At 41.7% G+C, this 9,556-nt stretch overlaps 1 protein-coding gene across 1 annotated transcript in view; it reads left to right on the top strand.

Annotated features, from left to right (window-relative positions):
* The first annotated feature begins 3,761 nt into the window (after positions 1-3,761).
* LOC128657363 (zinc finger protein 605-like) overlaps positions 3,762-9,556 on the top strand; it is a 224,140-nt gene continuing 218,345 nt past the window's right edge. Inside the window, exons 1-2 of the mRNA XM_053711681.1 lie at positions 3,762-3,861; positions 5,633-5,746. The gene's annotated coding sequence lies outside the window, so the exon portion shown is untranslated. The remainder of the gene's footprint in view (positions 3,862-5,632; positions 5,747-9,556) is intronic.

The following is a 9,556-nucleotide window of genomic DNA, read 5'->3' as shown; positions in this document are numbered from 1 at the left end:
TCCCTTTAAACATTTCTTGTGTTTGTGTAAAGATTGTTGTGGCAAACCTAGCCACTTCTGGACTATAACGTAAGAAAGGTTGTCTATAGGCTGTATATTGTGCTATGTAGATGTGACAGACCCTTCTGTCAGCACTGAAGGAGTTAACTGTGTTTAGCTTTAGCCTCAGCTATTGTGCACTGTCATTAATGTTATTGATAAACAGTCCATTGTTTAATCACCCTCAGAGAGCAAATGCTTAGGTGATAAGAAAAGCCAAATGTGTCTTGTGTTTAAATTGTTATCAGCTTAAGCAAGGTAAATCTATTGTATCATGTCAAGGGCGTGTTCCCTCCATCTAATGTACAACATTCTTTCAACCCCCCCCCGATCTGGGGGGTCAAACCTGCATAAATACTAGGCATAGCCTTTTAATAAATGTCATTCTGTTTTAACCTGAAAACTGGCTGGGTTGTGAGTTGCTGATTCCCTATGCAGGACATTGTTCCCTGGTATTAACCCTTGGTATCCTGTTGGTACCGTTACAATTGGTGGCAAGCGACGGAATGAACCCATTCGCCCAGAAGAGCAACTACACAAGCCAGTAACCTCAGGAAGAGGGGGATTACTACAATACTGACTAAGATGGAAGGAGTACCAGGGACCGAAGTGAATGGAGATGGATTATTCTAAGCTAAAGAGACAAACGTTAAAGGAACTGCTAGAAGCCAGGGGAAAGATAGGCAGCAGCAAACCCAAGGCTATATTAATTGCTGAGCTGATGGAGGGAGACAGAGCTCGCAGCGCTACGCCTCCAGCAGCCATGGAGGAGACCCTATACCAGAGGGAAATGAGGACCAGGCTGGAATTTTTACCCCAACCTGTACCACGGGATATGCTATCCGTGGTAATGGCAGATGTGCATGAGTACGTGATGGCACACAGTCCGCGGAATGCATCCTCCCGAGCAGAATCCATTTTGGACGCACTCAGCAACCCAGTAAGACCCAAAATCCCATACCATGCATTTAAAATGTTTTGTGAGGAGAAGGATGAGATCGATGGGTATTTACAGGATTTTGAGAGACTGTGTGAGTTACATGATTTGGAGCAGTCCGTATGGGTGCCGGTGCTAGCAGGCAAGCTAGCCGGTAGAGCAGCGGAAGCGTATCGCGCTGTACCCAGGGAGGACAGCAAGGATTACGCTAAAGTGAAGAGAGCGATCTTGGAAAGATATACCATTACCCCAGAGGCATACCGGCGCAAGTTTAGAGGCCTGCGCAAGCCAGAAAGAGATTCACATGCAGAGTGGGCCCACAAGCTGGATCAAGCATCTCAAGGGTGGATACAGGCCAGCCAAGCTACCACCATGGAAGAATTGCGACAACTGATGCTGTTGGAGCAATTCTTTAACGGCTTGTCCCCAGAAGCCCAAGAATGGGTGAGAGATCGAAAACCCCTCACCTTAACCGAAGCAGCCAGATTAGCAGACCAGCATTTTGATGCCAGGAGGCACCATGGACTACAGCCTAACAACGGACGGGCGAATATACAATGCCACACCTGCAAGCAGTGGGGACATATGGCACGTGAGTGCACCCAAAATCGGAGCAGACAAGCTTGGAACCAGGTCAGACAGAACCTGGCCCCAAGGGCGGCTGCTCACCATTACCAAACGGAGCCAGCCGCTCATGAGGTGTTGAGCACCCAAGCCGAGGAACCCCTGGGAATTCTGCATGAGGTGATGTCGGTCCAGGGACTTCGGGATTCGGGAGCTACTTTAACCCTGATAGCTCCCCATTTGGTGCCGGATACAGCACCCACTGGCGGATCCGTGGCAGTACGAGGGGCAGGGGGAGCAGTATACCGATTGCCCACTGCTAGAGTGGAGTACAGACCCCCAGTCACCCCAGCAGCTGCCAGTTACCAACCCCCGGCGCACCGCTATACCACACGGCCTCCGGCCACGAACTACCCTCAGAGAGGCCGGTTCAATTCACGGGGCTACTCACAACCTATTCGGTGCTTTGGATGTAAGCGACTAGGGCACAAAAGACCAGAGTGTCCCCTAAACGCAGCAAATCAAGCACAGTCCTGGAGAAGACCCGCTGGCGGAATCCCACATAATCCTCAGCCTGCGGCCCGCTACGTAGAGGCGCCAGAATGCTGGGGCAGCCTACATGAAGCAGACCCCGTGCAAGCTGCCCACCGGAATAACCGGCAGCGGGTTAAATTGAATGGGAAGGAGGTCAGTGGTCTACGGGATACTGGTGCTACCATGACCTTGCTTCAAGAGAACTTGGTGTCTGAGAAACAGCACACTGGAGACACTATGGCTGTGAGGGTAGCAGGGGGCACTGTGTTCCGCCTACCTGTTGCCAGGGTACATTTGGATTGGGGAGTGGGCGCTAGACTTGTGAATGTGGGGGTCAAGAAGGACTTACCTGCTGATGTTCTCCTTGGAAATGACTTGGCCCCCCTTGTTTCTGCCTATGCTCCCATGGATCCCGCTGATGTTAACCAAGTGACTACCCAAGCCCAGTCCCTCCGGGAAGAGACGCTTCCATGTTTGGAGTGGGGGCAGTACTGAGCCAAGTTGGAGCAGATGGCGGAGAACACCCCGTAGCTTACTTGAGCCGAAAGTTGTTGCCCCGGACATCCCCAAGCCGATCCGTTGGGATCAGACTGTGTATGCCTGCTTGGTTCTGGGGGAGCATTGTGGCAAACCTAGCCACTTCTGGACTATAACGTAAGAAAGGTTGTCTATAGGCTGTATATTGTGCTATGTAGATGTGACAGACCCTTCTGTCAGCACTGAAGGAGTTAACTGTGTTTAGCTTTAGCCTCAGCTATTGTGCACTGTCATTAATGTTATTGATAAACAGTCCATTGTTTAATCACCCTCAGAGAGCAAATGCTTAGGTGATAAGAAAAGCCAAATGTGTCTTGTGTTTAAATTGTTATCAGCTTAAGCAAGGTAAATCTATTGTATCATGTCAAGGGCGTGTTCCCTCCATCTAATGTACAACATTCTTTCAACCCCCCCCCCCCCCCCCAGCGGGGGGGTCAAACCTGCATAAATACTAGGCATAGCCTTTTAATAAATGTCATTCTGTTTTAACCTGAAAACTGGCTGGGTTGTGAGTTGCTGATTCCCTATGCAGGACATTGTTCCCTGGTATTAACCCTTGGTATCCTGTTGGTACCGTTACAATTGTGATTTGTCACATCATGCTCCCTAAATAGGTCAAAAAGCAAAATCTGAAACCTGCAAATTACCAAAACCAGCTGTCTGATGTGCATCAATTTGCTTTATGGCCTCTCTAGGAACCATGGGACAAAGCACAACTTTACACAAAAGCAACAGGTGTTTAGTTTTCTTTTAAAGGGACATTAAACACATTGAGGAGATAGTAACATAGATGTGTATGTTAGCTAAGGCAGGGTGCTTTTAATACTGCTTTAATATTGGCGATGAAGCTAATAAATACTATTTTTATATATTAATCTAATACTCACAATAAAAATTAAAAATTTTCATCTACTATAGTAAAAGTAAAAATTGTAATTGCAAATGACAGACTAGCAGAGGTTACACAGCTGTGCATGATGGGACGCTGGCTACAAGCACGTGACATTATAACCGGTGTCAGCTGAGAATGTCATGTTTAGATAAATGGACAGGAAGTGTTTGTTATTTTATGATGTTCAGTAAGTTGTTGCTAATTTTGTAAATATTAACTTGTAAGGAAGATATATGTCCTCAATTTACAGGCTGTATGGATGTGACACTGTCAGATGGCTCGGTGGTTGAGCACAGAGGAGAACCATATGTGTGTGATAACGTGAAGTCTGAGGAGGATGAAGTTCCTATAAATACAGGTGATTTAATAAAAGGAACAGTGTACTGTAAAATTGTTTTCCCCTAAAGTGTTCCTAATGACTTGTTATAGCAGCAGCATGAGATATTTTTACTTTGTTTCTTTTTGTAAATTAAATAACTGGATTTGCTCTTTGAAACCACAACCAATCAAAATGGGCAAAGCTTGCAGATAAATCAGACATTCTTATCACTTAAATGCTTCCCTTTCTTATCTCTGTCTCTATACAATACTTAGAAAAAACAACTGAAAATCAAGATTTTACAAGTTTCTCTCTCACTCCCCACTGGCAGTGTATAATTTTTTTATGTCAATAGCCTATACTTGCATATAGAAAAGAGTTTAGTACAAATAGGGATACCACAGACAAAACACAGTTATTTTAAATGCCAATATAAAAACCTAGGGGCTGATTTAACAAGGGCCAAATGGCCCTGAATTTAACTGTTTCTGCGCGAGCCTTCAGGCGCACTGGAAACAGGAGTTAAGAAGCAGCGGTCTTAAGACCCTTGCTCCTTAACTCGTCTGCCGCCTCTGAGGTGGCGGTCAGCAATCCGCCCCAATCGCATACGATCGGGCGGATTGGCCGCTAATCTGCAGGGGGGCGGCATTGCACACGCAGTTCACCAGAACTGCTTATGCAATGATAAATGCCGACAGCATATGCTGTCGGCATTTACGATGTGCGGAGAACGGATCATGTCCGATCACACTTAATAAATATAAATTGTCCCCAAAGGCTCTATATGTAAACAATTTAATACACTCTAGCACAGTGGTTCTCAACCAAAGTGAGCTCAAGGCCTGGTAAATTTTAGCTAGACATGTTCAGGGCCCTATATATATATATATATATATATATATATATCAGCAGGGGCGGGCTGAGCAACCAGCAAGTAGGGGGCCTACAAAAGGCATCTCCATGGATCCTGGTGCATTCCTAAAGCTGGAGTTTTCAGTTGCCCTATCAGTAACTAAGCAAATAAGTGTGGGTTTAGTGGGGCCCTGGCGGGGGGGGTGTCGCTGTAAGGGCCATGGAGTGTGGGGTCTGGCCCTGGAGGTTGGGTGCCCTTTTTCTGGACCTTAATGTTGGGGGTCCTGGCTCTGGAGGTTGAGGGGCCTGTTGGGGGCAGGTCAGGGAGGCTACCATGTCCATTTGCATAAAATTTAATACACTTTGGTCAGTGTGAGACAGTGTTCCTGGGGCCTTGATTGGTCTCAATCTGCCCCTGGTGTGCAGTGGGGTAAGAGTGTGCAGTGGGAGCATGACAGGTCGGGGCCCACCAGAAGGGCTATCACGGCCCGGTACTGGGCCACGGCCCGGCTGTTGAGAAACCAGGCTCTAGCAGATAAAATGTATTTGGAACAAATTAAAGAGGACACACATTTAGGTTAAATTGTTTCTTTAAGTTAAGGGAATAGTCTATGATGGAGTCATGTTGTCGCTTGTAAATAACAATTAAATGTTGTGTCTATGATACTTGGGTTACAATGGAGTGTGCAGTTGAATATGCATATGTGTTTTGTCCTATTTACACTGGTTGTATGTGAGTGTGTACATATGTTACATGCTAAAATGCATGTGTGTTGTTTCCGATACATAGGAGTTACAGGTAATTGTACATGTAAGTTGCTTGTGTGAAGTACACAGGTTACAGGCAAGTGAGCATATATGCTGTGTAAGGTTCATGTGGTTTACAGGTAAGTGTGCACATATGTTGTGTCTGAGGCATGTAGGGTACACTCAACTTACACATATTCTCACTGTACAGGCCATACTTATGTGACGCCTTTAGATGGCTCAGTGGTTGAGCACAGAGGAGAACCGTATGTGTGTGATCAGGTGAAGACTGAGGAGGATGAAGTTCCTATAAATACAGCTACAGGTGATTAGCGCTTTTTAAAGGGGCAGTACACTGTAAAATTGTTTTTATATGAATGTATTTTCAATGCCTTGTTATACCAGCTGCAGAGTATACAATGTATGAGATATTGCATTTTTAGGTTTGTTTGTGTATATGAAGTAGCTGGTTTTGTGCTTTTAAACCACAGCCTATTACAATGGGTTGAGTTTCAGGTAAGATCATATCTCATGTTATCACTTTGTGTACACACACTTGCTTCCTTATCTTATATCTTCTGTCTAGAAAACTAAAGCTCAATACTTAGAGAGAACAATGGAAAATTATAATTTTATTACTTAACTATCATGCCCCCCACTGAGAGTGTAATCTCTTCTGCTGGCTGTGTTTACTTATGCTACTCAATAGAATATTCTCCAGTATAGAAACTTTCAGTATAGATTGGGATACCACAGACTAAATCGGCTATTTCAAATGCCAAAATAGGGGTAAAGGAGCTACTTGTAAACAATTTTTAAAACACTCCAGCAGGTAAAATGAATCATTGGGAACAATTTAAAGGGGAGAACATTTTTGGGTGAAATGTCCCTTTAAGTAGAGTAGGGTCAATAGCTATATGCTGTAACGGTCTAGAGCATGTCATTTTTTTTATTTTATCGACTTTGTAAGTAAAGGGAAGATACTATGATGGTGATATTTTGTCTTATGTAAATAACAGATATATTTTCTCAGATGGTTACACAGCAGACACGTTAGTGTGTAGTTCAGGTTTATTTTATTAATCTATTTAGAAAGTTAAACTTTACAAACTCTGGGATGGTGTCTAATTTACTTTTTAAAAGCACAAGGCCGTGTACCTCACTTGCAGCTCATTACTGTGTCGCCACCTCCAGTGTGAGGAAGAGAATTAAAGGGACACTGAACCCAAATTTTTTCTTCCGTAATTCAGATAGAGCATGCAATTTTAAGCAACTTTCTAATTTACTCCTATTATCAATTTTTCTTCGTTCTCTTGCTATCTTTATTTGAAAAAGAAGGAATCTAAGCTTTTTTTTTTTTTGGTTCAGTCCTCTGGACAGCACTTTTTTATTGGTGGATGAATTTATCCACCAATCTGCAAGGACAACCTAGGTTGCTCACCAAAAATGGGCCAGCATCTAAGCTCACATTCTTGCATATCAAATAGAGATACCAAGAGAATGAAGAACATTTGATAATAAGAGTAAATTAGAAAGTTGCTTAAAATGTTATGCTCTATTTGAATTACGAAAGAAAAAAATTGGGTTCAGTGTCCCTTTAACTGATAATTATAAATCTCAAAGATCTTTTCTTCATTTGTTGCACAATATATTTTTCTTTACATGGCACATGAGCAATATAAGTGTTTAACCTAAAAAGTAAAAGAACAGAGGGCAAATTACCTCAGTGTATGTATTAAGTGCTATTGTCTGTTGGAGAAATACACACTGTTTTATAAAAAAAAGTTATAAAAAACAGTGTGTCACAGTTAGTGACTACTACCCAAACACACTTAGTGACTACTACCCAAACATACTCCTGACTGAGCAGAATACAATGATATCAAAGTTAGGAACCTAACTTGGGGATAATACCCCTCAGAGCCCCCTGAATGCAATGCCCCTATTCACTTAAATAAGTCATAATGGCAAATACATACCTTTTTATAAAAAACAACTTCCCTATAAAAACTAAGCTTTATGTCACTTAGTAACTACTACCGAAGTAAACTCCAACATTTAGACACCAATCAGCAAGCGCTACTCAGGTGCTGAAACAACAGTGGACTAGCTCCTAAGCTTACATTCTTGTTTTTCAAATAAAGATACCAAGAGAACAAAGAAAAGTTGATAAAAGGAGTAAATGAGAAAGTTGCTTAAAATTGCATGTTCTATCTGAATCATGAAAGCAAAAAATTTGGGTTTAGTATCCCTTTAAACATTTCTTGTGTTTGTGTAAAGATTGTGATTTGTCTTTTTTTTTTTTTATTATTGGGGGTGAAGCTACAGAAAAGAAAACAATACAATATGATTCATCTCAGAAAAATACAAATAATACATCTATTTCATATACAGACAAAGAAAAAAATGAAATGACATCTTTCTGTGTTACCTGACCTTTACTTAATTTTTCAGTTATTGCTAATCAAATTTACTGGAATATCTTAGCTTCTCCCACCAATACCTTTTATCTAATTTCTTACATTCGCTTTAGGAACACTCAGTCCCAATCTATTTCATCTGAAATATTTTAATCTGTTCCTGAACCGGTGTCTTGAGTTTTCCTACTTAGTCTTTATCTTGAACTAATCTATATCCTGTGTAGATGCTACGTATAATCTGTCTTATCATATAATAGAGTAGACTCTAAATTGTCTCACGAAAACTCAAAGAAAATTAGTATTGCTACCCCGGAGGGGGGGGGATAGAGGGGGAAGCGGGAAGAAAAAAAAAACAAAAAAAAACACATAACAGTCCTATCTTATTATCTGTGTAACCAGTTTGGAGGTACTGAGCCATCTAGAGTTAATTCTAAAAAGGGTATCGAGTTTTGAAAGGGAGAAAGAATGTGATGTTGTATTGTTATAGGTTCTCCATGGATATAGGCTTTCCACTTCTTAAAAAATATATTAATCTGTTTAACTACCTCTTTATCCAGTCCGATTATCTCTAGGAGAATCTGGCTTCTCATATGATTTACAAATTCCGCTATAGAAGGGGGAGTCTTTTGCTTCCAAATTTTACATATTTGATTTCTAGCTATCAGAATTGCAGTGTTTATGAATAATCTGTCTCCCTTGTTTTGGGATGGGTATAGAAAAAATATATGTTTTGCTCCCAATTCTATCGTAGCTCCTATTTTTTTATTTATCCAGTATTGGATCTTATTCCAAAATTGTACAATCTTGGGGCATCCCCAAAGATAATGCAGTAAGTCCGCTTTAACCTTATGGCATTTAGGACAGGCTACCTGAAGTTGAGACCATTTAGCAATTCTGGCTGGGGTTAGATAAAAGTTATTGACAACCTTGTACTGGGATTCTCTCAAATTAATTCTATCTGTTGCCTCTGATGTTCTTTTTAGACTATCTATTATATCATTATCTTGGATGTATGGAAAGTAAATTGCATATCTCTGTTTGATCTGATTAATATGCAGTTCGCCTTCCTGGGTCATAATATACTGATACCAAATTGATATTGATCTAATGCCTGCTTTGTATAACGTGATACCTGCCTCAATATTTGTTTGCGCCCTGTTCTCACCGAGCCTTTTTTCATAGTCATTTATAAGATGGCGAGCCTGTAGATATGCATAAAAATGTTGAGATGGCAGATTATATTCGCTCGCCAAATTTGCGAAGGATCTGATTATCCCAGTTTGGGGTTCTTTCAGTTGAGATACATAAATCAGGCCTGCGTTCTTCCACATATGAAATATTGTATTACTATAGCCTGGTGAAAATGCTGGGCTGCCACAAATCGGAAGCAATCTGGAGATCTGGTATTCTGACCCAAGTAATTTACAAAATTTCTGCCACGCAAGCACTATGTTTGCGATTGTAATTAATTCGCTTACATTGCTTGGTAATTGTTTATATGGATAATGGAGCACAGCCTGCAGATTGAATGGTTTAATTAATTCCGTCTCCTGATCGTAATATGTAACATAATCTGCTCTGCTGAGCCAGTCCACCCCAAATTTGACCAGAGAAACTATATTGTAATATTTAATGTTGGGACACGAGAAACCCCCGAACTGCTTCTCCTGGGTGAGCTTGCTAAATGCAATACGTGAAGTCTTTTTCCCCCAAAT

Source organism: Bombina bombina, chromosome 4 (assembly GCF_027579735.1).
Source record: "Bombina bombina isolate aBomBom1 chromosome 4, aBomBom1.pri, whole genome shotgun sequence".
Classification (NCBI taxonomy): Eukaryota; Metazoa; Chordata; class Amphibia; order Anura; family Bombinatoridae; genus Bombina; species Bombina bombina.
Note: the sequence above shows the minus strand (reverse complement) of the source record. Positions and strands in the feature narration are given on the sequence as shown.